Source organism: Macrobrachium rosenbergii, chromosome 30 (genome assembly GCF_040412425.1).
Source record: "Macrobrachium rosenbergii isolate ZJJX-2024 chromosome 30, ASM4041242v1, whole genome shotgun sequence".
Lineage (NCBI taxonomy): Eukaryota > Metazoa > Arthropoda > Malacostraca > Decapoda > Palaemonidae > Macrobrachium > Macrobrachium rosenbergii.
Window position 1 is genome coordinate 15,575,647 of NC_089770.1, and position 27,616 is coordinate 15,603,262.

The 27,616-nt window shown below is 35.8% G+C and overlaps 1 long non-coding RNA gene across 3 annotated transcripts; it reads left to right on the forward strand.

The window, feature by feature from the left end:
- On the forward strand, nt 1-25,226 carry LOC136855096 (uncharacterized). 3 transcript variants are annotated; one of them, XR_010857891.1, is made up of 5 exons: nt 1-764; nt 12,758-12,889; nt 13,161-14,380; nt 15,207-15,299; nt 17,840-25,226. It is a non-coding gene; the product is annotated as an uncharacterized lncRNA (long non-coding RNA). The 3 variants fall into 3 exon arrangements; XR_010857889.1 differs by having other exon boundaries at nt 15,221-15,299; XR_010857890.1 differs by lacking the exon at nt 1-764 and adding an exon at nt 1,154-1,237 and having other exon boundaries at nt 15,221-15,299.
- The last annotated feature ends 2,390 nt before the right edge of the window (nt 25,227-27,616 follow it).

Below are 27,616 nucleotides of genomic sequence, written 5' to 3' on the forward strand. Positions count from 1 at the left end.
ATTCAAAGATTGGGACAGTTTAGATGATGTGGAAGGCGTGAAATACACGAATAGTGAAGCAAACACAGTGTCTGAGTCTTGAAGTCGGTACAGTAACTCGAAAGATTGCTTGGGAGAACAAGTGAAAATGGCTCAGATTAAGGCAAAACAGATGGAAAAAACATGGCTAACCCAATCATACTTAATATCTGCAGCAAGTTGACGATTGTGAAGTAAAAAAAAAAAAAGAATAAAAAAACATAACTAAGTTCATAGCGGAATAGGCCGACTGAAAGTCCCAAAGTGCAAAGGCCGCCATGTTTTGAGTTATGGAATAGGGGCTTCAACCAGCCACTTAACGGATATAAAGTAGATTTAGAGTCAACGCTGAAAAGTTAATGAAAAATAAGAGAAGAATATGAGAACTATTATAAGCAATCAACTGATTTCTGAAACCAACTTGAGAACCGTTACAGGTTTTCTTACTAATCTCTTAAGCCCTCTGTTGAACTGGCATTCGCACAGTTTACTGAGATTTTTATGAGCCCCACCAACCGCCATCTTTGTGTATGAAGAAGCTTCGGACTTTGTACCACTGATTTTCATGTTTATTTCTTCGTACTCTACCGAGAAATTTCTCCCGTGGGTGGACTGGAGAGTCATTTATCTATACCGAGTGAAAAATGCAGCTTCCTGCACAATTTGGGTCATTTTTGGCTAATTAGCCAGCTCAACCTGTGTTACTCGACGTCATTGTTTTAGTTCGTGACACCCAAGCTTTCAAGGTCTGTTCTGTGTTGCATATTTACGGCATTTGTTTACATACCAACGTATTTGAGCTACTTTTTGCTGATATATTCATTTATTCTGTGGATACTTATAAGCCAACTCAATGTTTGTACATTTCAAAATAATCAGCATAGTAATATACTCGCACAATTTGGTCTTGATAAACGTATGTATATGGCGACAATTCCCAATTTCCCAGTGATGTGTAGAACTTTGCCAACAATGCATTCAAGCAAACACCATGATATGCATAATGTATCCCTTATCATTCACATTAAAATGCATGAAAATACACTGAATTACACAATTCTCGTATAGTCTACTTACTGCACGCTCATGCGCGCGTTTGCAAATACACTCACACGCTTTGAGTGAAAAAATTAAATAAATAATATAACTGGCAACGCTCCTATAGTCTTTGGTGAGGGTGAGGGCAAGTGGATCTTCCATGACTTCCCTCCGTATTAAGGTATGATTTGATAATTATTTCATAATTGGTTTACTATTAATTGGATTATTGTAGTCGTATGTTGTAGGTCTAGCCAAGAAAAGGCATATTTCCCCCCCAAAAAATCAGAGACAGTCTTGAAAAGCGAAAATGAAGGCCGGGTATAGGCTACCGGTAGTAGGTTGGCAGGGATTGGCCATCTTATTTTGGTAATTGATATTTTAAACCGACAGTTTTAAGTGAAATTAATTACCGTTAGTAATACGTATCAGTTTGCTATTGCTTTGCGTGTTAAGTAACCTTTATTAACCGCCTTGTATCCTATTTTATAAAAAGCAAATGGCCGTTGGGATGGGATTGATATCAATTAAGATGTACGAGGAGTAATTATGGCCGTATTTTTTACCCGATTTTTTACCCCCATTTTTGGCATAATTTTTTTTTTTTTTATTAAATATTGACCCCAGTCTTTGTGCAATATTGCATACACAGGTACAATATTGCGTACACAGGTGTGTTGTATGTACACAGGTACAGTATTGCATAAGCAGGTGTAAAATTACATAAGTATCATATTGCACACACGTGTCGTATTGCATGCACAGGTGAAGTATTGCCTTCACAGGTCCAATATTACATACACAGGTGTGATATTGCATACATAGGTACAATATTACATACACAGGTGTCATATTGTATATACATGGGTACAGTATTGCATAAGCAGGTGTAAAATTGCATACACAAGTGTCATCTTGCACACACAGGTGTCATATTATGCATGCAGGTGTCATATTGCATGCACAGGTGTAATATTGCCTTCACAGGTCCAATATTGCATACACAGGTGTGATAGTGCATACACAGGTGTAATACTGCATACATGGGTGTAATATTGTGCATATGGGTGTAATATTGCAGGCAGATGTAAACTGCATATGTTGCATTCACAGTGGCATATTGTATATGCAAGTGTAATACTGCATACACTGGTGTAATATTGCATACATAGGTACAGTATTGCTTACACAGGTGTCCTATTGCATATACAGGTGTCCTATTACATATACAGGTGTCATATAGTATAAAAAGGTGTAATGCATCCACAAGTGTAATAATGCATACACAGACATAATATTGGATACGCAGGTACAATATTGCATGCACAGGTGTCCTATTGTATAGACAGGTGTCATATTGAATACACAGGTGTCATATTGCATAGACATGTATAATATTGCATACATGGGTACAATATTGCATACATGGGCACAGTATTGCATATACAGGTATCACATTGTATACACAGGGTCTTTATTATATACACAGATGTCATATTGCATACACAAGTATAATATTGTATAGACAGGTATAATATTGCATACACAGGAACAATATTACATACACAAGTACAGTATTGGATTTTGACCTGCTACAGTTAAGGGGTAGCCTAGGTCAGTCCACAGCTCTGAAAGAAGCCTTCCTTCCCCCATCCCCCCCTTCCCTTTGGAACTTATGAGGTAACTGTTAGGCCGATCTAGACAAAATTTGGAAGGTGGCCATCATTTGACCTAACTTGGATAACAGGGTAGGTTTCAAACCTGTACACCCTTTCCTCCCCTTCTCCCATCCCCTTTTCCCATCCCCCTTCCCTTTGTAACTTATGTGGTAAAAGCTTGACTGATTTAGACAAAATTTAACATGTGGCCATCATTTGACCCAACATGGACAATAGGGTAGGTTTCAAACCTGTACCCCCTTCCCTTTCCCCATCCCCCTTCCCCCTTCCCTTTGTAATTTATATCATAACCAGTTGACCAATCTAGACAAATTTGGTATGTGGCCATCATTTGACCCAACTTAGATAATAGGGTAAGTTTCAAACCTGTACCCCCTTCCCTTCCCCTCCTCCCATCCCCCTTCCCCCTTCCCTTTGTAACTTATGTGGTAACTGCTAGACCAAGCTACACAAAATTTGTGATGTGGGCATCATTAGACCCAACTTTGATAATAGGATAGTTTTCAAACCTGTACCCACTTCCCCTTCCCCTTCCCCTTCCCCTTCCCCCTTCCCTTTGTAACTTATATGGAAACCACTAGACCAAGCTACACAAAATTTGGGATGTGAGCATCATTAGACCCAACTTAGATAGAAGGGCAGGTTTCAAACCTGTACCCTCTTCCCCTTCCCCTCCTCCCACCCCCTTTCCCCTTCCCTTTGTAACTTATATAGTAACCGGTTGACCAATCTAGACAAATTTGGGACTTGGCCATCATTTGACCCAGCTTAGATAATAGGGTAGGTTCCAAACCCATACCCAATTCCCCTTCCCCCATTTCCCCATCCCCTTCCCATTTCTCCCTTCCCCCTTCCCCTTCCCTTTGTAACTAATATGGTAACTGCTTGACTTATCTAGACAAAATTTGGCATGTGGCCATCATTTGACCCAACCTAGATAATAGGGTAGGTTTCAAACCTGTACCCCCTTCCCCTTCCCCTTCTCCCATTCCCCTTCCCCTTGTAACTTATGTGGCAACCGCTAGACCAAACTTTTCAAAATTTGGCATGTGGGCATCATTAGACCCAACTTAGATAATAGTTTAGTTTTAAAACCCATACCCCCTTCCCCTTCCCCATCCTCATCCCCTTCCCCTTCCCCTTCCCCTTCCCTTCCCCCCCATCCCCTTCCCTTCCCCTTCCCCATCCCCATCCCCATCCCCATCCCCATCCCCATCCCCATCCCCTCCTTTTGTAACTGATGTGGTAACCACTTGACCAATCTAGACAGAATTTGGCACGTGGCCATCATTTAACCCAACTTAGATAATAGGGTAGGTTTCAAACCTGTACCCCCTTCCCCTTCCCCTCACCCCATCCCCCTTCCCTTTGTAACTTATGTGGTAACCGCTTGACCAATCTATACAAAATTTGGCACATGGCCATCATTTGACCCAATTTAACTAAGAGGGTAGGTTTCAAACCTGTACCCCCTTCCCCTTCCTCATCCCCCCCTTCCCCCTTCCCTCATCCCCCTTCCCCTTCCTCATCCCCTTCCCCTTCCCTTTGTAACTTATGTGGTAACCGCTTGACTGATGTAGACAAAATCTGGGACGTGGCCATCATTTGACCCAACTTAGCTAATAGGGAGGTTTCAAACCCAAACCCCCACAACTTCCCCTTCTCCCTTCGCTTTGTAACTAATGCTAAGTAAATTCTATGGGTTTATCATTCCTCATTTCATGTACTCACTCGATACCAAGAATTATATAATTGAAAATGTTTTTCTTTCCTGTGATTAACAATTCTGTAACAAGGTTTGTGTTTAAGTTTAGTGGGGGTGTGTGTTTAGGTTTGGTGGGGATATGAATAGGTTTAGCAGGGGTGTTTTTAGGTTTAGTGGGGCTTGTGTTTAGGCTTAGTGGGGTTGTTTCAGTTAAGGGGGGGTTGTTGAGTTTAGGTTCAGTCGAGGTAAATGTTACCGTCACCACAGTAATACCTGGATGAAAGGGACAGTCACCACAGTAATGTCTGGATAAAATGGACAGTCAGCATGGTAATTCTTGGATAAAAGGAACAGATCAGTGCAGTAATACCTGGATAAATGGCACAGTCACCACAGTAATACCACCTAGATAAAAGAGACAGTCAGCACAGTAATACCTGGATAAATGGGCAGGAACCTCAGTAATATCTGGATAAAATGGACAGTCACAACAGTAATACCTGGATAAAAGGGACAGTCACAATGGTAAGTAATACCTGGATAAATGGACAGGGACAATCATCCGATAAAATGTAATACCGGTAATGCCACCTAGATAAAAGAGACAGTCAGCACAGTAATACCTGGATAAATGGACAGGAACCACAGTAATATCTGGATAAAATGGACAGTCACAACGGTAATACCTGGATAAAAGGGACAGTCAGCACAGTAATACCTGGATGAAAGGGACAGACAGGACAGCAGTGCATGGATAAATGGGACAGTCACCACAGTAATGTCTGGATAAAATAGACAGTCACCACAGTAATATCTGGATAAAAGAGGCAGTCAGCACAGTAATACCTGGATAAAATGGACAGCCAGCACAGTAATACCTGGATAAAATGGACAGCCAGCACAGTAATACCTGGATAAAAGGGACAGCCAGCACAGTAATACCTGGATAAAAGGGACAGTCACCACAGTAATATCTGGATAAAAGAGGCAGTCAGCACAGTAATACCTGGATAAAATGGACAGCCAGCACAGTAATACCTGGATAAAATGGACAGCCAGCACAGTAATATCTGGATAAAAGGGACAGTCAGCACAGTAATACTTGGATAAAAGGGACAGTCACCACAGTAATATCTGGATAAAAGAGGCAGTCAGCACAGTAATACCTGGATAAAAGGGACAGCCAGCACAGTAATACTTGGATAAAAGGGACAGTCACCACAGTAATACCTGGATAAAAGGGACAGTCACCACAGTAATATCTGGATAAAAGAGGCAGTCAGCACAGTAATACCTGGATAAAAGGGACAGTCACCACAGTAATATCTGGATAAAAGGGGCAGTCAGCACAGTAATACCTGGACAGAAAGGACAGCCAGCACAGTAAAAGTAATGCCTGGATAAAATGGACAGTCACCACAGTAATATCTGGATAAAGGGACAGTCAGCACAGTAATGTTGGATAAAATGGACAGTCACCACAGTAATACCTGGATAAAATGGACAGCCAGCACAGTAATACCTGGATAAAATGGACAGCCACCACAGTAATACCTGGATAAATGGACAGCCAGCACAGTAATACCTGGATAAAATGGAAAGGGACAGTAATGTCTGGATGAAATGCACAGTAATACATGGATAAAATGGGGACAGACGGATAAAATGGACAGTCAGTGCATAATGTCTGGATGAAAAAGTAATGCCTGGATAAAATGGACTGTCACCACAGTAATATCTGGATAAAATGACAGTCACCACAGTAATGTCTGGATAAAATGGACAGTCACCACAATAATATCTGGATAAAATGGACAGTTACCACAGTAATACTCGGATAAAATGGACAGTCAGCACAGTAATGTCTGGATGAAATGGACAGTCACCACAATAATATCTGGATAAAATGGACAGTTACCACAGTAATACTCGGATAAAATGGACAGTCAGCACAGTAATACCTGGATAAAATGGATAGTCACCACAGTAATACTGGATAAAATGGGCAGTCAGCACAGTAATACTGGATAAAATGGATAGTCACCACAGTAATACTCTGATAAAATGGATAGTCACCACAGTAATACTGGATAAAATGGACAGTCACCACAGTAATACCTGGATAAAATGGACAGTCACCACAGTAATATCTGGATAAAAGGGACAGTCACCACAGTAATGTCTGGATAAAATGGACAGTCACCACAATAATATCTGGATAAAATGGACAGTCAGCACAGTAATATCTTGATAAAAGGGACAGTCAGCACAGTAATACCTGGATGAAAGGGACAGTCACCATAGTAATGTCTGGATAAAATGGACAGTCACCACAATAATGTCTGGATAAAATGGACAGTCACCACAATAATATCTGGATAAAAGGAACAGTCATCACAGTAATACCTGGATGAAAGGGACAGTCACCACAGTAATGTCTGGATAAAATGAACAGCCACCACAATAATATCTGGATAAAAGTGACAGTCATCACAGTAATACCTGGATAAAAGGGACAGTCACCACAGTAATGTCTGGATAAAATGAACAGCCACCACAATAATATCTGGATAAAAGGGACAGTCAGCTCAGTAATACCTGGATGAAAGGGACAGTCACCACAGTAATGTCTGGATAAAATAGGCAGTCACCACAGTAATATCTGGATAAAATGGACAGTCAGCACAGTAATATCTTGATAAAAGTGGCAGTCAGCACAGTAATACATGGATGAAAGGGACAGTCAGCACAGTAGTTCCTTGTTGGACGAGTTGGTAGAGTTCTCAGCTAGCACTCTACTAGGCCCGAGTTCAAGCTTCGGCCGGCCAAGGAAGAATTCGAGGAATTTATTTCTGGTGATAGAAATTCATTTCTCGGTATAATGTGGTTCGGATTCCACAATAAGCTGTAGGTCCCGTTGCTAGGTAAGCAATTGGTTCTTAGCCATGTAAAATAAGTCTAATCCTTCGGGCCAGCCCTAGGAGAGCTGTTAATCAACTCAGTGGTCTGGTTAAATTAAGGTATACTTAACTTAGTCAGTACAGTAATACATGGATAAAAGGGACAGTCAGCACAGTAATATAGAACAAGCCCACTACAGGGGCCATTGACTTGAAATTCAAGCTTCTAAAGAATATGGTGTCCATTGAAAGAAGTAGCAGAAAGTAATGGAAAATACAGAAAGAGGAGATCAGTTATTATAAAAACAGATAAATTAACAAGTAAATGATTAAATAAATAAATAAAAATGTAAGTAAATTATTAAAATACAAGGAGAATTGTATAGGGTGGTAAATGCATTGTCTCCTCACAAGAGTGAAGACTCGGCCAGTCTGTGAGGGTAATTAACTATCAAATTCTTTTACAGACCCATTGCTAGTGCCTCCTGAATACACTGTCAGGAAATGGTTGTTTTTAGAATTTTATTTTCATTTAAGTAATGTTTTCGGTTCTCTGCTTGTATTTTAATATTTTGCTTACATTTTTATGTATGTATTGATTTATTTATTTGTTAATTTATTTGCTTTTCTAATAACTAATCTTTTCTTTCTGTATTTCCCATTACTTTCCGTTACTTCTTTCGAATGAACACCATAATATTCTTTGGAAGCCTGAATTTCAAGTCAGTGGCCGCTATGTTGGGCTTATTCCATAAGAATAACGTTCATCTTCTGAATAATAATAATAATAATAATAATAATAATAATAATAATAATAATAATAATAATAATAATAATAATAATAATAATACTGATTATAAATAAATAACACGTATCCCTTTCCTTGTAAGTCCCTCACAGAGGAAATGAATTTCGTGGAAATTGGAATAAGGTTATGTTGAAGAAGTTGAAAAGCAAAGTGGGAAGAGAAAAGGAGGAATTGATGTAAAATTAAGGGAAGATACTTTATAGGTTTACTTGCCCTCAGAATGACTTGGTCGCTTATGAATAGCCATGTAAAGTATCTGTCATTTCGGGGGACTACTGAATATTCGAATAGTTATAGAAATCGAAGAGTTTTGTTTCAGCTTAGTGACAAGCCTTTTCAGTCAGTATCAATAGTTAAGTTGTAAAATTTTGTAGTTTTTTTTTTTGGCCTTATAAGTGAAAATGGCTTCATAAATTCGCTTTACTTAACTTAAATTTGTAGGTTTTGTAAATTTTTACAGTTCCCAGTGCCTACAATGTCATGCCTTATGGAGATTTTTTTTAAACATAGCCCATACCTTTTCTGTTGAGTGTATATATATATATACACATGTATATTATATACATATGCATACATATGTATATATACACACATACATATGTATACATATATATATATATATATGTATATGTGTGGGTGTGTGTATATATATACATATATATGTACATGTATACATATGTATGTATATATATGCATATATGTGTATATAAATGTATATGTGTATACATATATATGCATATATATGTATATATATATATATATATATATATATATATATATATATATATATATATATATGTATATATATATATTTATATGTAAAAAATATATATATATATTTATATGTATATATATATATATATATATATATATATATATATATATATATATATATATATATATATATATATATATATATATATATATATATATATATATATATATATGTGCTTATATGTCACTAAATGGCGTGTGACAATATATTTTTCCTGTGGCCTTGGCTAAATATATATATATATATATATATATATATATATATATATATATATATATATATATATATATGTATATATATATTATATATAGTATATGTTATATACATATGTATATATTATATATTATATCTATATATGCATGCATATATATACAGTATATATATAAATTTACATATATATACATTATGTATATATAATTATATATATATATATATATATATATATATATATATATATATATATATATATATATATATATATATATATATATATATATATATATATATGTATATATATATATATATATATATATATATATATATATATATATATATATATATATATATATGCTTATATGTCACTAAATGGCGTGTGACAATATTTTTTCCTGTGGCCTTATATATATATATATATATATATATATATATATATATATATATATATATATATATATATATATATATATATATATATATATATATATCTGCCCCATCTGCTGCTGTGGATGCCAGTATTTTAAGTCCCAGATCTTTTAAGGTCTAGTCCTATTCATAACTATTGATTCCAACGGTGATATTCTACCTTGTCGTGGTCCCGGTTCACGTTACGAACCGGTACAACAGATCCCGTGATGGGTAGACTTTCTCTCATGTCCCCCAACTGCGCAGAACCGACCCCTCTGCGCCATCCAGCTCCGAATTTCCCTCCATCCCACAAACCGAATCTCCCGTGCTCCGAAAACAGGCTGATCCAGTACTTGTCGCTCTTGCGCTTCAGAACCATGCACCTCCTGACGTAATCGACGGTGACCCTGTTCTCGTGGAGGAAGTCCAGCCCAAGCATGACGTCCCCCTGTCCGTAAGTCACACTCTCAAGGACGTGGATCCCCACCGGCTTCAGTGTGACGTCATGCCCGAGGATGATGTGGAGCATGTTGAATTCCAGTCGTTTGTCCGCTTCCGTGGGATCCTTCAGGAGAGGGTACAGTTGCTTCCCGTCCAAGAACTTCCTGGTCACGTACGTGTTCGGTCTCTCGGTGACGTTGATCAGAATCCCCCCGTAATACGGGCAGCTGTAGGCCTTCGTCAGCAGAGGAAATATCGGGAGGTAATTGTACTGCCAGCAGCGTTTCTTTTCCTTGTTCTTCAGGCACAAAAAGGATTCGTCTTTCTTGAACTTCCTCGCGGCGCCGTATTCGGCCAGGAGATTCCGGCCTAGAGATATCTTCGGGTACATCCGTCGGTCGTGAACGAGGACATCAGTCACGATAGTCACGGCGCCGAACTGGATCTCCAAATCGGGAATCCTTCCTATGACAGCTGCGCGTCCGTAAGTCGTCTGGTGATTGAACTTGCCGACGACCTCCATGGAATGATGAATGCGCAGGTTCAGCGCCTCCTCCAGGGTGATTGTAGACTCGTCGAACATTTCGTCAGTCGTGATGCCCGCTGTGGACTCGAACCCGTTGACGTGAACCTGTAAGTAACCTGTGGATTTCAGAGGAATCCACTCCCGTTTCTTTATTCTTTTCAGAGCGTCTGGTTGGGGGAGGACGTAGTTCCTCTGGGAGTAATTCCCGACGTTGTACGGCATGTAGACGTACCAGCCTCCGTCTCTGACCATCAGCAAGTTGTTCTTCAGCGCCGCCGGTGGCCTGTGGGCCATCCATGGCGGCCTCCATCTCTCCATCGTCAAGCTTGGAGGTTTGTCCCTGTGACGTTTTTTCACCGTCTTGTATCGCTTGATGAGTTTGTCAGCTAAGGCCAACGTCCTCCATTGAAACACGAAGTCGCTCTCGGAGCCTTCGTCTGCGTCCGACGCTTCCTGCTGCTGCTGGGTTCGATGCATGCACTCGTCCCCGACGTCTTCTTGTAGCGTCTTCTTCAAGTTCGACAACGCGTTCTCGCGTGCTTGCTTCCTGTCGTCCAAGGAAGATTGAGGATCCTGGAACTCGAGGTCGTAAAAATCCTCCAACCCTTGCAATCCTCCAGGTAATCCTTCGTCCTCAGAGACAGGTAATCCTCCATCCTCGGAAATGTGTAATCGTCCATCCTCGGAGATATGTAATTCTCCATCCTCAGAGTCAGGTAATCCCCCATCCTCGGAGATACGGGTCCATCGAGGTAGAATGCCCTCTAGTAGAATTATAACCAGTATCATTATCATCATCAACAACGCCGCCATCTTGATAACCAATATACCTGCAAGGCATTGGCTAAGACAGCACCCAGTTACGAAGGAGAATAACATTTTCAATTTTTTTTTAAATGGTAGAGAAAAGAGAGAGAGAGAGAGGGCTGTTCTTTGTATATAATGTATTGATATAAGGAAAATCTATATTTTAAATATATATATATTTTTCTATGCTTCGGAGTGTTTTTGTGAATTTTAAAATATTTTTTTAAGCTTCTTTTCCTAGATTCTTGTTTTACGATCTTTTTCTTTGGTTGAACCCTGCTCGTGTTTTCTGTCTCATGGAGAGAGAGAGAGAGAGAGAGAGAGAGAGAGAGAGAGAGAGAGAGAGAGAGAGAGAGAGAGAGAGAGAGAGAGAGAGCAGAGTTCAACAAACAAAAAAAGATCGTAAAACAAGAATCTACGAAAAGAAACTTTAAAAAATATTTGAAAATTCACAAAAACACTCCGAAGCATAGAAAAAATATATTTAAAATATAGATTTTCCTTCTATCTACATAATATCTAAAGAACAGCTCTCTCTCTCTCTCTCTCTCTCTCTCTCTCTCTCTCTCTCTCTCTCTCTCTCTCTCTCTCTCTCTCTCTCTCTCTCACACATTTAAAGAAAAAAACACTGAAAATGTTATTCTTCTTCGTAACTGGGTGCTGTCTTCACCAGTGCCTTACAGGTATGTTGGGTATCAAGATGCCGGCGTTGTTGATGGTGATAATTATATTGGTTATAATTCTACTTGAGGGCATTCTCCCTCGATGGACCCATATCTCCGAGGATGGAGGATTACTGAGGATGGAGAATTACATTATATATATATATATATATATATATATATATATATATATATATATATATATATATATATATATATATAAATTAATATAGAAGATAAGAGAGAGAGAGAGAGAGAGAGAGAGATAGAGATATATTATATATAATATATATATATATATATATATATATATATATATATATATATATAAATTCAATCACAAGAGAGAGAGAGAGAGAGAGAGAGAGAGAGAGAGAGAGAGAGAGAGAGAGAGAGAGAGAGGGAGAGAGAGAGAGAGAGAGAGAGAGAGAGAGAGATAATAACCTTAGGAAAAAACTCAAACAAACAGTATCCTATGCTAATAACTTGAAATAGAAATTCCGATTTTGTTTTATGGTGAAACTGCTTTCATCTTGACGTGGTAATGAGAGAGAGAGAGAGAGAGAGAGAGAGAGAGAGAGAGAGAGAGAGAGAGAGAGAGAGAGAGAGAGAAAGAAAGTTACAAACTCTCTTAAGATTATTAGCCTCCAAGTAGATGCAATTCCCCAACGAGATAATATTAGTTTCATTGATCACAGGCGTAGCATTAATCACTGTGGTAGGAATAGGGTTAAATTCAGCACAAAATATACAAGTATTTTGTTGTTTTCTCAGGTCTGTGGTCGTTGTGAATGATGAGTCTTGTCAGTTCGACTACAAAACAGCTTGGGGTAGTAACGCTCTTCTGTGATAATCATCAGGAATTTTCCACAAAGTTATCTTACTGGGAAACAGTACTGTTGAAGGGTAAGGAAGTGTTTATCACGTATCTAGACATAATTGAAGATTAAGAATCATGTAATTTATACAAAGTAGCATATTTACAACATAGTTTGTACTTGGAATTGTTCCAACTTCAAATTGGACACCTGTTTTTAGGGCTGCATTGTTTACAATAAGGTGTAATGTAGGTAAACTGTTTTGACCAACCTGTGAAGGGAACTCATTGTATTCAGAAAGGTTGTAGGCTGCGTCAAATATTCGAGTAAGTTTTCTGTACAGATTATTTCGTTTCCAGGTCCGTAACTTCATCTGTTGCAAGATTGTCGCATAATTCTTGTCCTTCAAACAGAGAAAGGCTGCAACGTGGAGGACACGAGAGAAGGACAATAAAAAAAAACATGCTTGAGAATCTCTGGAAATAAATGAAACAAAAGCTCTTGAGATATATAGAAGAAAAGGAAAGAACCAGCCTCCCTGTAAACTTGCAAAGAAAGATACAGTAGTGCAACCTAGATCAAATATGATAATTTCAAAGGAGTATGTAGATAACCTCTGTGACTTACAGAAGGAAGATTAGGTCACAGCTGAACGAGTATTTTGATGTAACGAACTGTTTTGGAAAATTGGAATGTGTGTGGAAACTAAAAGGGCGTAATAAAGAAAATTCTTTGTAACATAGGCAGTGAAGCCAAAGCCATAAGATGTATGAGCAGTGTTGACTGCCAGAACCAGAAATAGCCCTCTACCTGGAATGGAACACAAGAAAATAAGCTAAAGGAGAAATTTATTGTAAATACGAAAGGTAAACTTAAACCTTCTGGCCCCATCCCAAGGGAATCATATTCCTGCAGAAGAGTTTGAAGAGCGAGCTGTGAGGAAACCGAAACACGGGTGTTTCACAGCTGTTGTTGATGAACAGAGTATCATCAGACTCATACAAGACAAGACCCTTTGGCATACAGGTCTGATACATGAAGAACTTCTAGGATTTACCTCCTAGATAACTTGGCCTCTTGTAAGTCATATGTAGAAAGAGCTAAATGTATGTAACACCCATGAATTTTGACATGTACCACAGTTAAAAAAGCCCAGATATCTTGTGGTGAAGGAGGAATTATCCTGATCAACTAAAAGAGAAAAGGCAAGTAGATATATAAATGGGAAACTTTTAAGTGTCAAAATATGTTGATGTAACCAACATTGCAATTTAGTAGTATTAAATATTATTGGAACCTCTTCAATCAACACAGTATTCCACATCAAGTGTAAGCAAAAGTAGGGGCATGTGAAGTTATAATGTTTAACGGAACCAGGTTGCAACAGAAATGTCAGTCAGATATTGCGGGGTCTTATGAGAAAGAAGAGGTAGTTTTTCCAAGAAATTTAAATGAAGTTTGAAGAAAGGACCCACGTGATGGACCAAATGAAGGCTGATAAGTGTGCCTCCCAAATATAAATGTAAAGAAGAGAGAAACCTCTTAGTGGTTTGTGCCACTGAAACCTACGTTATTATGGGTGAGTATTGAAAAATTTAATGTGAAATCCTGTTATACCTTCCCATGTAGGGGGATAGTGCTGTCAGTGTACCTCAAGTGGTGCACTGCAGGCATTACTAAAGCTGCATTCTAATTTAGCCTTTTACTTTACCTCTGTTCTCAATTCCTCTCTTCCATCTTGCTTCCAACCACTCCTTTTATGGTACTGTCAAATCTTGGAACATAGCTGAATTTCTCTGGTACACTAATGTTGAATGAACTATCCTCATAGTAACACCTCTGTACTTCTCGGCAACGTTTTGTAGTTATTTGTTTGCTATGTTACAGTTTTGGACATGATACAGTTTTACATAAATCTCGTAAATTGATTGTTAAGAGTACAGTACAGGTACTACGTGAAATTACTATAATGTGGGAGATATCTATCTATGAAATATTCTTCAAGTGCAGCCTATGATATAGGGGTCTTTGTTACGTATCAGAAAGCCAGACTCCCAAAGAGTTCTTTTAATTCGGGTACTAATGAACTGAAAGTTCATTTCAGCACTGAAATAGCCTTGGAAAAGTGTCAAAATAGTACTGAATTGACCATAGTCATGTACAGTTTACCTTTCATGTTAAAGTGACCATCTGTTAATTATGTGGGAAGCCAGGCCTGTTTTAGTGTGATGACTTTATGGTATGACTTTTAATTTTATTTACTCTGATTTTTTTTATTCTGTTGATGTAGTGATGTTATTTTAACTGATATTAAAAGGTTTATGACTAGCGTTATGTGCACTCATAACATTTGATAGATGTTGGAAATTACCTTCAGTCTTCTGTCATCAACACTGAAATTACAGTACATGTATTTCAGGCTGAAAACTGCATTGCAAGTGAAATATCTGCATTCAGAGCCCACTTTTGACGTGAAGTTTGTTTGACTAAAATGTAAGGTATGTGTTCTTAGGAAGTGTAGCCTTTCCTTTGATATATAAAATGTTTTTTCAGTAAGAATATATTTAACAAATTCATAGGTTTGTGTAATTTTGCTGTTTATAAACCTGAAAAAATTATCAAGATTTTAACATTAATTTTCCAAAAATTGCTCATAAGATTAATTATAAAAGTTTAATTTCTTAGCTTATAAAAATGATTAAGTTTTTAATATTAATTTTCCAAAAATTGTTTGTAAGGTTAATTATAAATGTTTAATTTCTTGGCTGTTACAAGCGTAAGGTTTAGAAATGGTATCACAGAATTGCAATGCCTTATTTACATTACTCAGAGATATACATCTACTCTAAAGTAACCATTATTTTTTCCCATTTTCAAACTCCATGTCTCCCATACTGTCTCGTCGTGATGGTCTTCAGTTTATGAACCCAGTGAGGCAGCAGATATAATTGCTATAACTCCAATACGACTAATGAATTCTGTTAGCACTGGACCTGGTCTTAATTTATTTCAACAGCAAATTGGAATAGGTAACTGGTCAAGATTCCTTTTAAAATCAGGGAAGAATCCTGTTCAGAGTTTTACAGAAACAGCCATGATTTAGTGTTCAGGTTTATATGTTGTATACAGTAACTGATAAAATCTGAAGCATTTCAACATTGCAGCCTTGTGAATCTGTCTTCAATTACTTGTTGTACGGTATGTCCTGAAATGTGTTTGAAGTGTCCCTCCATAATACATGATCAGTTAAACTATTTGCATGTTCTTAGAGTTTAGTATCAAGCTTCAAATAGAATCTAATAAAGTGTGACAAACAATTTATACTCCATAATGAGTCATGAGTTCTTGAAAGATTTAGAACATTCTTTGATTCAGCCTTGTACCCATGGGCAAAATAGGCACGTAGGATTACCCACTGCCTAATCTAGGTTGGTTGAGAGTTTTTCCAGGTTTAAAAGATGAGTAAGATTTGAATAAAAATAAATTTTGAACTCTCAAAGAAAGCAGATGGATGGCCCTTAACTGTGGCCAACGTTCTTTACACAGAGAGAGTTGCTATGTCAGATGTCATTTTTTTCATTTTAGTGTGGCTAGATTGTAAAAAATTAATTGTCAAGTTTACAAGACTGAATCAGGTCACATAGGTATAGGGTTTGCAAAACTGTTTACTAAACATATGTTTGGGCAACAAAATTTATTTTGAGCTTAATATAAGTTATCACTTTTATGACTGATCTTTTAAGGAACATTCAGTTGTAAAGATTGATGGATTGAACTTAAAAAACTGGAAGTTCTAAACTGCAGAAGAGATTAGACATACTGTATTCCTCAGAGTAAAGACTTTCCAATGATGTAAATCATAGAGGTTTTTCTTGCAGTTGCAGCCTGCACTGGTAATGCAAACTGCCTTACTAGGACCCAGGTACTGTACATTGGGAGGATTTTGGACAGTTTCCCAACTAGGAATTTAGCTAAGAAGGAAAAGGTCACTTTACTGATACAAAGTGAGAGTCATAAACGGCTCTTTTTGGAAATGATTTTAGTCAACTAGGGGAGTACTTTGAGGTTTTAAGACAAAAATACTGAGATGGTACAGTGTTGATGCTAATGATTTTACCAGGGGAGAGAAATACGGGATCGAGAAGGGCGGGGGTAAAAATTTTGAAATGGTCGTAAAACGACACCGGAGGAAACAGCAACCAAAACTTCAATATCTCCGCACCCAGGCAAGGGGATGGAAGCAAACAAGCCTACACCACAAAATACCATCACACATAAACAATTAAAATCAAAATATGTTAATAACCTCGGGGAGCGGCAATAATAATAAAAACAACAAAATAATAATAAATAACTAAAAATACCATCAAGCAAAAATAATAATAGCCTACTTGAGACCAAAATAAAAAGGAACCCAACCTAATAATAATAATTCAATGAAATGTAATTCAGGAAGGGAACCAAGGTTAAAATTTTTATTGCAGTATGTAAATTGATACATAAGACACTGAAAATACGAGACCAAAACAGCCTCAAGAAGATGGTCTTAACTTAGAGATTTTAAGTGAAAATAATTTGCATTTTAAGCTGTAACGGGCTCACCGCTCTTTTCGGGGTTTTGATAAGGAGAGATCTTTCGAGTATATTTCCGTGGTAGTGGTATTTCACTCACCCTTCCTTATACCGACGTCTTCCAATTTCAATTGCTTTTAGCTCTTTTTTATTTACCATTAGCTGTGACCTAGAAATTCGTGCTGTAATGGAAATGAAATTTGATTCAAGATACACTGAAAATCCTCTGTCCCTTATTTTAAGTGAAATTTGCATTTTAATCCAAAATTGATAGCTGTGACAAATGAAATTTGATCAAGTCTGACAAAAGATCCATGAGTTTCCTTTCGTGCCCCTCGTAATTAAAGGAGCTTGGGTATAGGATGCTCGGGACCTGGATGTAACTAATATTTTCTGTTCTACCTTGTAAACCAGAAGAAGACCACAGTTTGAAATGTTGTCATTAATATCTTCCTCGTCTTTTCAGGAGAATCTGTACATCTGTGAGTTTCACAGCTTGCAATGATAAATGGGACAGGTTGAGGAACAAGACACCAGTCTCACTTTGGGATTCATGGAGTATCTGCTGTGAAAGAAGATTGTAAACTTGAAGAAATTGCCTCATACCTATTTAGCAAATGTGTGTAACATGGCGGAGTGTAGTGGATAAGTGTTAAGTGCCATTAATGACTGAGATGAAGTTAAAAAAATAGTGAAGTTGAACAAATAGTCCCATTAGCATAAACTTTGGCAAGAGCCATACTATGACTTAGAGAGGTTATAATCTTAGCTCCTTTCACTATTTAAACTAGGATAGTGTCAAGTTTATAGGACTGTGGAAGAGTAAGTTTATCAGGGCCATAACAGTGCCTGTTGACCTCAGGCTAAGTGAGAGTTCAGCTTTGTCTCTTGTAAAATATCATAATGGGGTCATAATTTATTTTTTAAACCTGCTGTTGGTTCAGTATTTCAGGATATGTACATTTCTCACATTCATATCTTCTCAATTTAATCTTAGCCATCATGGAATTCAGTATTATTTAGGGTACATAGATTTTTTTATACAGTACATAAAATTCCTATTGGTTAAAAATAACTTAAAAGTGTTTGCCTAAGACTTCTTGTAAGTTCTGTATCAGCTAATATAAAGCTTAGTATGTTTTAGGTTATGTTTTAGGTTACAGTTTTCTTGATAAGATGTCTGATCACATTAATTACTCTGTCAGTTAGTACATTGTATTTCAGGTAGAATATTTTAGTTTTCACTTGAATTTCTGAAATTTGCCATCAGCTAGAAAGTTACTTGGTGTTTCAGGATATGTATAGGTTAACATAATACAGTATTCTAATCAGTTTAACAGTAGTTCTGTGGTACCTGCGTGTATTTCAGGTTACTGTATAGTTTTTTTTTATATAAGATTAAGAAGTTAATTTTCATGTGGTTAAAAAATTCCCTCTAATTTGTATGAAGTTGCCATGAGATTAATGCATGTTGCTTAACACGAAACAAATTAATGAAAAGTGAATACTATAACTACTGAAGAGTATCTTAAAAAGAGTATTTTTATTATGGCATCTCTGCTTATTTCAAGACACTTATGGCATTTGAAACTTCAAAATAAAAAGTGTTTTTATAAGGGCAATTTGGTGTTGCAGTCACAGGATTTAGTGTTAACTGAAATTCAGAGTACTGCTTAAAAGGGAGTTTGATACTCAAAATTAATTTTGTTACTTTGAGTATAATTAGATTTTATTTTTTGAACGTGATATTTTAAGCAAGTGAATCTATAAGTAAACTCAAATTCAAAATGTTGTTGTATAGGAAGTTAGTTACTGTTAATTTGGTATCTTAAGTATATGAATATGTAAACTCAAAAGTACTCTTTTAAGTATTCTGAATGTAGTCTTTGAGGCAAATGAACCTATAAATAAACTCAAATTCAAGCTGTTATTATAGGACGTTAAGTATTGTTAACATGGTATTATTAATATATATATATGAATATGTAAACTCAAATGTACTCTTTTATGGGGATATTTTTGGGGGATGAATTGAAAAGCATTCTCATTTATGAGAATGGTTTATTTTCCTCAATGTTACATTGATACAGACTTTCCTGATGTATTCAAATCATAAAACTAAGTCTGCTTTTTACTGGAGCATCAAATAGATATTTTCCAGACTTGTTACAAAAGGAAAATTAACTTTTAAGTGGACTACCCAGCAATTATAGTAGCTATTTAATAGACTGCTATTTTTAGTGTACCAAAACAAGCAAGTCACACGTATCCCTTTCCTTGCTAAGGTTCTCACAAAGGGAATGATTTTTATATAAGTTTGAATAGGGGTAGGTTTAAGAAGTTGCACAGCAAAGTGGGAAGAGATAAAGGGAATTTGATTAAAAGGAAAGGGAAGATATTTGATAGGTTTATTTGCCCCCAAGAATGACTCATTATAAAGCTTGTAAGTAGCCGTGTAAAGTATTAGTCACTTAAGGGGAATACTGAATATTCAAATAATTACAAAAATGAGATTTTAATGTAAGAGTTTTGTTTCAGCATAGGAAAAGAGTCGTTAGTAGTTGTATTTTAAAATACAACTTAGGAAAAGTTTTTTAGTAGTTTTATTTTAAAATTTTCTAGATGATTTCTTCTCTAGAAATGTAAATGGTTTGATTAATCAACTTTTATTAACTTGAATTTTTATAGGTTTTGTAAATTTTAGAATTCTCAATGTTACAGTGTCTTGACATATGGAGATTTAATTATTTATTTTTTAATTTCTTGTTGGTAGGTTATGGTATACAACCCATACCTTTTTTTTTTGATTGTTAAAATATCTCATGCATTTCTCATTAAATTTCAATAATGTATTTTTGGTAAAATGTCAAATTTGCATTTTAAAGATATTTTGAGTTATCTGCTTAGACAGTGATTTTATCATTGACTTCTGTTTCAGCTAAATATAAAGTGTGTGTCCCTCACCATACAACCTGGATAGTGAGAGAGACAGACTTTATACCTGCTGAAACAGGAGGTCAGTCATAAAATGACCATCGATTCAGAAACTCAAAACAATGTGTAAATGCAAATTTGACACTTTGCCTAAAAAGGGATGATTTGTTCAAATCAAGATTCAATTAACTGTGATTTTTAGAAATTTAACTTTGAAAGTTTGTATCAAGGAGAACTATTGTAATATCAAATTTTACATTGATTTTGTTGTACAAGGACTTCTGTATTTCAGTTTTTGCTCTGTTCTCACAAAGTTTCTTAACTTTATTAGCTTTGAGCGGTAACTTAGGTCATTTTAATAGTCTTATGGTACCATAGAAAGAATAAAAATCAGCTAAATTCTAATGTCAGCAAAAATAGCTTAATGCAATTGTAACATTTTCCCTAGTCATACCATGTATCCATTGTAATCCAGGATTGAACATTTTTTTAATCTTACGACAGAGAACTACAGAACTATGCAAATTGTTTCTAGTGGCCCAAGTTTGTTGTAACCCAAAGTAGCTATAAATCTTTGCAGTGTTGTTTAGCCATAGGAACAGGGGTTGAGAGAATTTCCTGAATTGGTATCAATTGTCTAATAGTTGTTTCTGCTTTCAATACTCTCTTGTTCTTCCATTCTTTCTGGATTTCTTTCTTTGTGAACACGAAGGTACACACTACTGACATTCCTCTCCCTCCTTGAAAGAAATTTTGTCAATCTTTGAACGATTTCAGTTTCTCCTGTTATTACATTTTTAAGAAGAAATATAATCTCAAAAAATCACCAGCTTTATTGGAATTAAGAATGGTAACTCAGTTGCCTGAATAATAATAATAATAATAATAATAATAATAATAATAATAATAATAATAATAATAATAATAATAATAATAATAATAATAATAATAATAATTTTGCAGAAGTGACCCTGTACACTACACATTTTGAAGCATCCTTCATCATTAACACACTTTGAAGCACCTTTTATTGCATTTCTGAAGCAGACCTGTGCTCTTTGTGCTTTACTGAAGCATTTACTTGCTTCTCTGAAGCAGCATATCCTCTCCATACATTGCTGAAGTCTTCTTATACACTTTACAAGCTTAAAAGCATCAGTATCTTCTTGGCACACCTTGATGGATAATGCTTTTTCAAACTACTATTAAGGTGCTTTTGCTGCTTCATCTCCACACTGGAACTAAGTTCTCCACTCTTAATATTGTCACTCTTAACTTTTTCACTTGTAATATTGTCACACAACTTTTTCACTCTTAATGTTGCCTCTCTTAACTGTTCATTCTTAATATTAGTACCAACACTTAATAGCTGTCCAGTTGGCCCACAATCACAGATATTTGTATCTTAGGTTGTCATGGTATGAAATTGTGGTAAATCTTTAACCGTAAAGTAGTGTGTTATCATCAAATATTTAAGCCATTTGTCAAATTTTATTTCATAAATTTTGAGCAATTCATGTTTTATTCCATGATTTAATTGTGAGTTTCACATTGTCTTAATTTTTGAGGAGGGATGTTTTTTGTTTTTGGTGCTGAGGACAAAGTGAGAACTAGAGCTGTGTCTTTAGACATTAATCTGTAAACCTGGATAATTGGAAAGAAAACTAGGTGAATTATAGCTCATTAAGGGAAGTAAGCTAGAGTACAGAAGACCTTATACAGTGTATGTAAACACTTGTAAACAGAAAACTGGAAAGATTGTAGATAGTAGATGTTTGGAAAGACTTGAAAATAAAGAACCCCCTTGGGGTCAACATTGCAATGCCTCGAGGAGGGAGAAAGAGTGTGTGTCCTCAGCAGGAGGTATTATTATAATCAGTCAGTTAACCAGCTTTGACACCAACTCAAAGGACTGGTTTCTAAGCTGACAGCTGATTTTACTGAGATGAGAAAAGCCTTAAGTACTTCCCTTGTGATTTCCAAGGTGTAATGAAGTTTTGTCTGTTCCAGAGAATATTAGACCTTTCAGATATCAGACTTACTGTTATGTAAATGGAGTTCAAGGAGGTATTTGGCAAAGTATTACTGAGACAAATCGAAGTTATGATAACTCTTATGGCTGTATTTGTACTTAAGCAAAAAAGTAAATGCTTACTTGACTTGTGCCTTGTGATATGGTGTAGTGAATCCATAGGTTTTTACCGACAGAATTTTGTACCAAACGAACTTACGATGGCCAGAAAAATCCCAAGTTAATTTTTTTAAATGTAAAAAAATCTGTGATTTTTTTTTACATGCATTGACAGTCTGGTTTTTGGTGTTACCTGTATATGAGATGTCAGCCAGAATTTTCTCCTTGGGCTTGTTACAGAATCTGGGTCTTGTATTGAATCTCAAATAATGAGAAACAATTAAACGAAAGACTTGTAATTATGATGTATGTATTTTTGAATGTGATGACCATCGTTGGCTTTGTAACTGAAAATTCTTTCCTCAGAGCTGTGTATAAATTTACTTATAAACATTTATGGATAGGGTTATTTGATCTGTCTTCAGAGAAGTTTATATGTAGAATTGACTCGTTTTTATTATTGACAGTTGACTAAAATTTCTCCATGGAGTTAGGTGTAAAAATCTTCTATATATATGACTTAAAATTCTCTTATTATTTTCTAAGAAAGGCTTATATTGTGGGGGAATTTTTTTATTTTGATAATTCTTACCAAGATTAGAGGATTTACTTTCTTGGGCAAAATTTGTCATGATTTGCTGATGTTGGATTTGATTGACTGTATCACAAGCTGGTTTTTAAAGGTAGTTAACATGGAATCGTTTCACAAGATTAGTTTTAAAGTATTAAATACAATTTATATCCTGCCAGATATCTTAAAAGATATACAGTACAGTATCAAGACATAAAGTTAAAAGTTTTCTGAAGCAATAAAAAGAAATTTAAAGAGAGAAAAAAGTTATCCCTTCTGTCTAGTAAATTACAAAACTTTTAATTGTATTTTGGACACACACAGTTGTTTCAAAAGGGGGTACCAGCTTGGGGCTCAAACACCTTCTCGTCTTAGTCTTGATATTTCATTCGTGTACTTGAAATAAAGAAGGGATAAATACCACACTGGCCAATTTTTGAATTTTGTGTGAGAAATCTTGCAAGTTCACCACACAATCAGTGATTAGATAAAATGGTGTGTTTTAGTCCTGGAGTGATTTTGATGGAGTCTTTTAGCCCTAAAATGATAGTAGCAAAACTACTTGACAACTCTTTTAACAAGTATAATGTGTATTGTTTAGTTATGTGGCCTTTGATATACTGGGAAGGGTTTTATACTATCGCCAGATACCTTACCCGAAGGTGGGCTGGGATTTTGAGGCTGTGTGAGGTAACATCAAGACCACCAAATTTGAAAAGTGAATTTAATCAATGTTTTCCCAGTCATTTATTGTGATAAGGAAACTGTCCTCATTTTAGGTTATAATTTTAATGGAAATTTCATTGACAAGATAGCATTCCCATGAAAAGCTCAGTAAGTTTAGAAGAATCAGATGTTAATGTAGAAGTTAGTCTCCAATTCCTTACAGAAGTTACAGGAACCGTAATGTAAATTTTGGTAATGTTTACGTCAGTTTATGATAGAATTGACTTTTAAGTGTTCACAGGTTTCCTCTGAAGATTTGTAGACAGTGAAAGAGTCGTATGAGTTTACTGAGATTTTTGTAAGCTCTTTGAATTGGAGATGCCTGTCTCTGATGTGAAGTGCTTAAGTAATGGTGGTTAGAAGTACTGTTTTTGTTGCTGGGAGATTATATGATATGGGATTTGATTGTGTTGATTCATGGCTATGTAGATATATAATTGGTGTTAGCTTTTCGATTTTGCTCCAAATCGGTGTTGTCACGCCGCACGAATTAGGGTAACTTGAGAGTCACTAGAATATCAACAGATTGTGTAGTAAATATATACTTGATTTTGGGCCATACTGAATCTTGGTAACTTGAAAAATCTTGAGAATATCAACAGATTGTGTAGTAAATATATATGTACTTGATTTTGAGCCTTACTGAGTGTAGGTAACTTGAAAAGTCACTAGAATATCAACAGATTGTATAGTAGATATATACTTGATTTAGGGCCTTACTGAGTCTTCATACTTGAAAAGTCTTGAGAATATCAACAGATTGTGTAGTAAAATATATTTCGTGGTTTTAACATTGATTTATGTTTGAAATTTCTACTTACTGGATTGCGAAGAATTTTTCTGAGTTTGGAGCACTGGAATTTTATTGTAAGATAGAGTTGACTATTTATATAGTAATGTCACTCAAGAACCCTACTGAAAATATGTAGCTTAAGATTAAGGTCTCTTTTTATGATGGTATTTTTTGTTATAATCAAGTCCTTACTCATGGTACTGTGGTGTGTGTATAGTATTGCTTAGAATAATTTTGGGTAGTGTAAAGAATTATGCTTAAAGGTTTTCTAGAGTTCGTAATGATAAATTTTGGTCTGCAGGAAAGCTTGTGATTTTCAGAGGTACATCGTATGTGGGATTCTCAGCAATCTATGATGGTGTAGTTGTGGACTAAAAATGGTTTGGTGTATGACAGTGGTGCATGGAATACTGACAGAATTAGTCTGTGATAGAGGTACTGTAAATTTAACTGGCATTAGTTTAAGTTGGTGAAAGTGGATTTGGCACTCGCCAAGTCATAGGTGACAGTGGATGTGGTACTCACCAATTTATAGGTGACAGTGGATTTGATACTCACCAATTTATAGGTAACTGTGGATTTTGAACATAGCAATTGTTGGTGACAGTGGAGTTTGGCTTTCAGAAATAAGTTCATGACTATTTATTTATTACCTTTTCCTATAACTAGAGTTGATGGTTTGTTGACTCGGTCCATAAGGGTTTTCAGTTGAAGACTTCAAGAAAGAAAGAAAGAAAGAAAGAAGTGGTGTTTGTCAGTCAGTGAGTGTGTTGGTCCACACCAGCAAAGTTTAATGTTTTGTGTTTCTTCTTAGTAATTTCAGCTCCAGGCTTTGTTCGTGAAACTTAGGGCAGTCTTCTTATTCCACAATGGTAGACTCAGGATTCATCGTAATTAGTATCAGTGCAGTACATGATACAAAGTTCATAGCACAGGGTGTGTTTGTTGGAGGGTTTAGAAAAATGGCCAAGATCAACTGGGATTCAGGAAGTCTTTGTATTTGTTAGACTCGGATTTCAGAAAGTCTGATTTTTGAGGCAGGTTTTAGAAGGTCCGTTAGTCTGATACCTTCACATTTCAGGTTATGAGTTACTTTTGGTAAACTTTGAGGTTTTGGGGAACCTTCTTTTGATATTTTGCATTCAAGAAGTTTTTCTTGTGTTAAACTTTAACTTTTAGAAAGTGTGTTAATTTGTGATACATTGTCAGAGAAAGTCTGACTCTTTAACTTTTAGAAAGTGTGTTAATTTGTGATACATTGTCAGAGAAAGTCTGACTCTTCATGATGCTTTGCCTTTAGCAATTCTCTGGTGTTTTCTAACAGTTTTGTGTTTAGAAAGTATACTGGTTTGTGGTATTCTCTCCAAAGTGATTGTGAAAGGTGGGGATATGAATTCATTTATGATGTTAATGTGATACTTTTATCTTCGTGTAGTCTTGTTAATTTGAGGTCGTTTAGCCTTCAGAAAGGTTGTGAACTTTAATGGGTTTGCCGTCAGTTAGTCTGTTAAGTCTTGGTACTTTGGCTTGCGAGATGTGTTTGTGTGTGTGCGTGTGTGTATGTGTGTGTATATATATATACATATGCGAATTTTTGCATTAAAAAATGCCTGTTATTGTTTTGGCTAGAAAGTCTGTAAATTTGTGATTTTTGCTGGAAGTCTGTTTAGTTACTGTTGTTACTAGATACTTTGTTTTTTGCCTTAGAAATCTTGTTAGTATGTATTTTTTGAGTTAGTTCTGTGGCTTGAAATGTTTTTGTTAGACTGTTAGATATAGGTGTAAAGTTCATTCTTTTATGTTTTTCATTTTTTTGCCTAGAAAATTTGTTAGTTTGTGACTTCTTCTAAGAAGTTTTCCATTTTTCTAATTTTTACATAGAATGTCAATTAGTCTTGGATTTTTTCTTAGGACTCATGAGATACTGGGCAAAAATGTCTTGAATCTTGTCAGTTTTGTGCTCAGGAAGTTTGGTAGTTCATGAGTTTTTTACTTGAAAGTCTGTAAATGTATGATAGTTTTGCCAAAAAAGTGTCAGTTCTGGAGAACATTTTTGCTCAGAAAGGGTGTTTTTTTTTTTTGGAAGGTTTGAGAAAAAAAAAGTTTATATCTGGGAGAGCATTATTGCCCAAAACGTGTCTTGAGTTTTGGGCAAGAACTTTTTTTGCCCAAAAAGTTTCTAGTGTTGAGCAAGAACTTTTCTGCCCAAAAAGTATCTTGAGACAGGAGTTTCTTTGTTAAAAAAGTAACGTGTTTTGGAGGATTTTTTACATGAAAATGTTAGTTGGAACTGTACCTAGAAAGTGTATATTTGGCTGAGTTTTTTTTGTCCAGAGAAAGTGTTAGCTTAGGATGGCATTTTGCCTATGAAGTGCACCAGTTTTGGAGTTTGTTGTCTAGAAATTGTGCATGTCTGGTAGAGATGTTTTGCCTAAAAATAGTGTGTTACTTTGGGGGAGTTTTTTGCCTGGAAAGAATATTAGTTTAGGTGAAGTTTTTGTCAAGAAAAACTGTTGATTCATGGGAGATCTTGGTTTTGCTAGTATTTTATTACTGTAGTTCATGATTTCTTAGCCACAAAATCTATTGGTTTGCAAGTTTCATTGTTTGTTTTTGTTAATCCTTTTGAAATAGATAACACTTGTTTGACACTTTTGATAATATCAATAAGTTTCAGCACGTTATGTCGCTTGTGTAAAGAGTGCGTGAAATTACATGACTTTTATAAAAGGTTTTCAAGTGGTTTACTATTATAATTGAAGTAATAAGATAACAGGCCAAGATTTAGAATATCCTAAGCCTAAGCACTGATAAAAAAACTTGAAAGATATGGAAATTTAAATGGCCAGTAGTTAGACATTAGCATTTTAATGGGAGTTCTTGAGGTATAATGTATAAATTTAAGACAGTTTGTAATCTTGTAGCCTCTCTGTAAGGAGTATGTGTAGGCCAGTTCTAGTGTGTAACATGAAATTCTACTTTTCATCTTCAAAATTAAGCAAATGCTTTCGTTTGTAGGTAATTTTTAATCTCGTGACCCTATTCTAATAGGCAAAACTAACATGATGTTTAGTCTTGTATTTGGTGA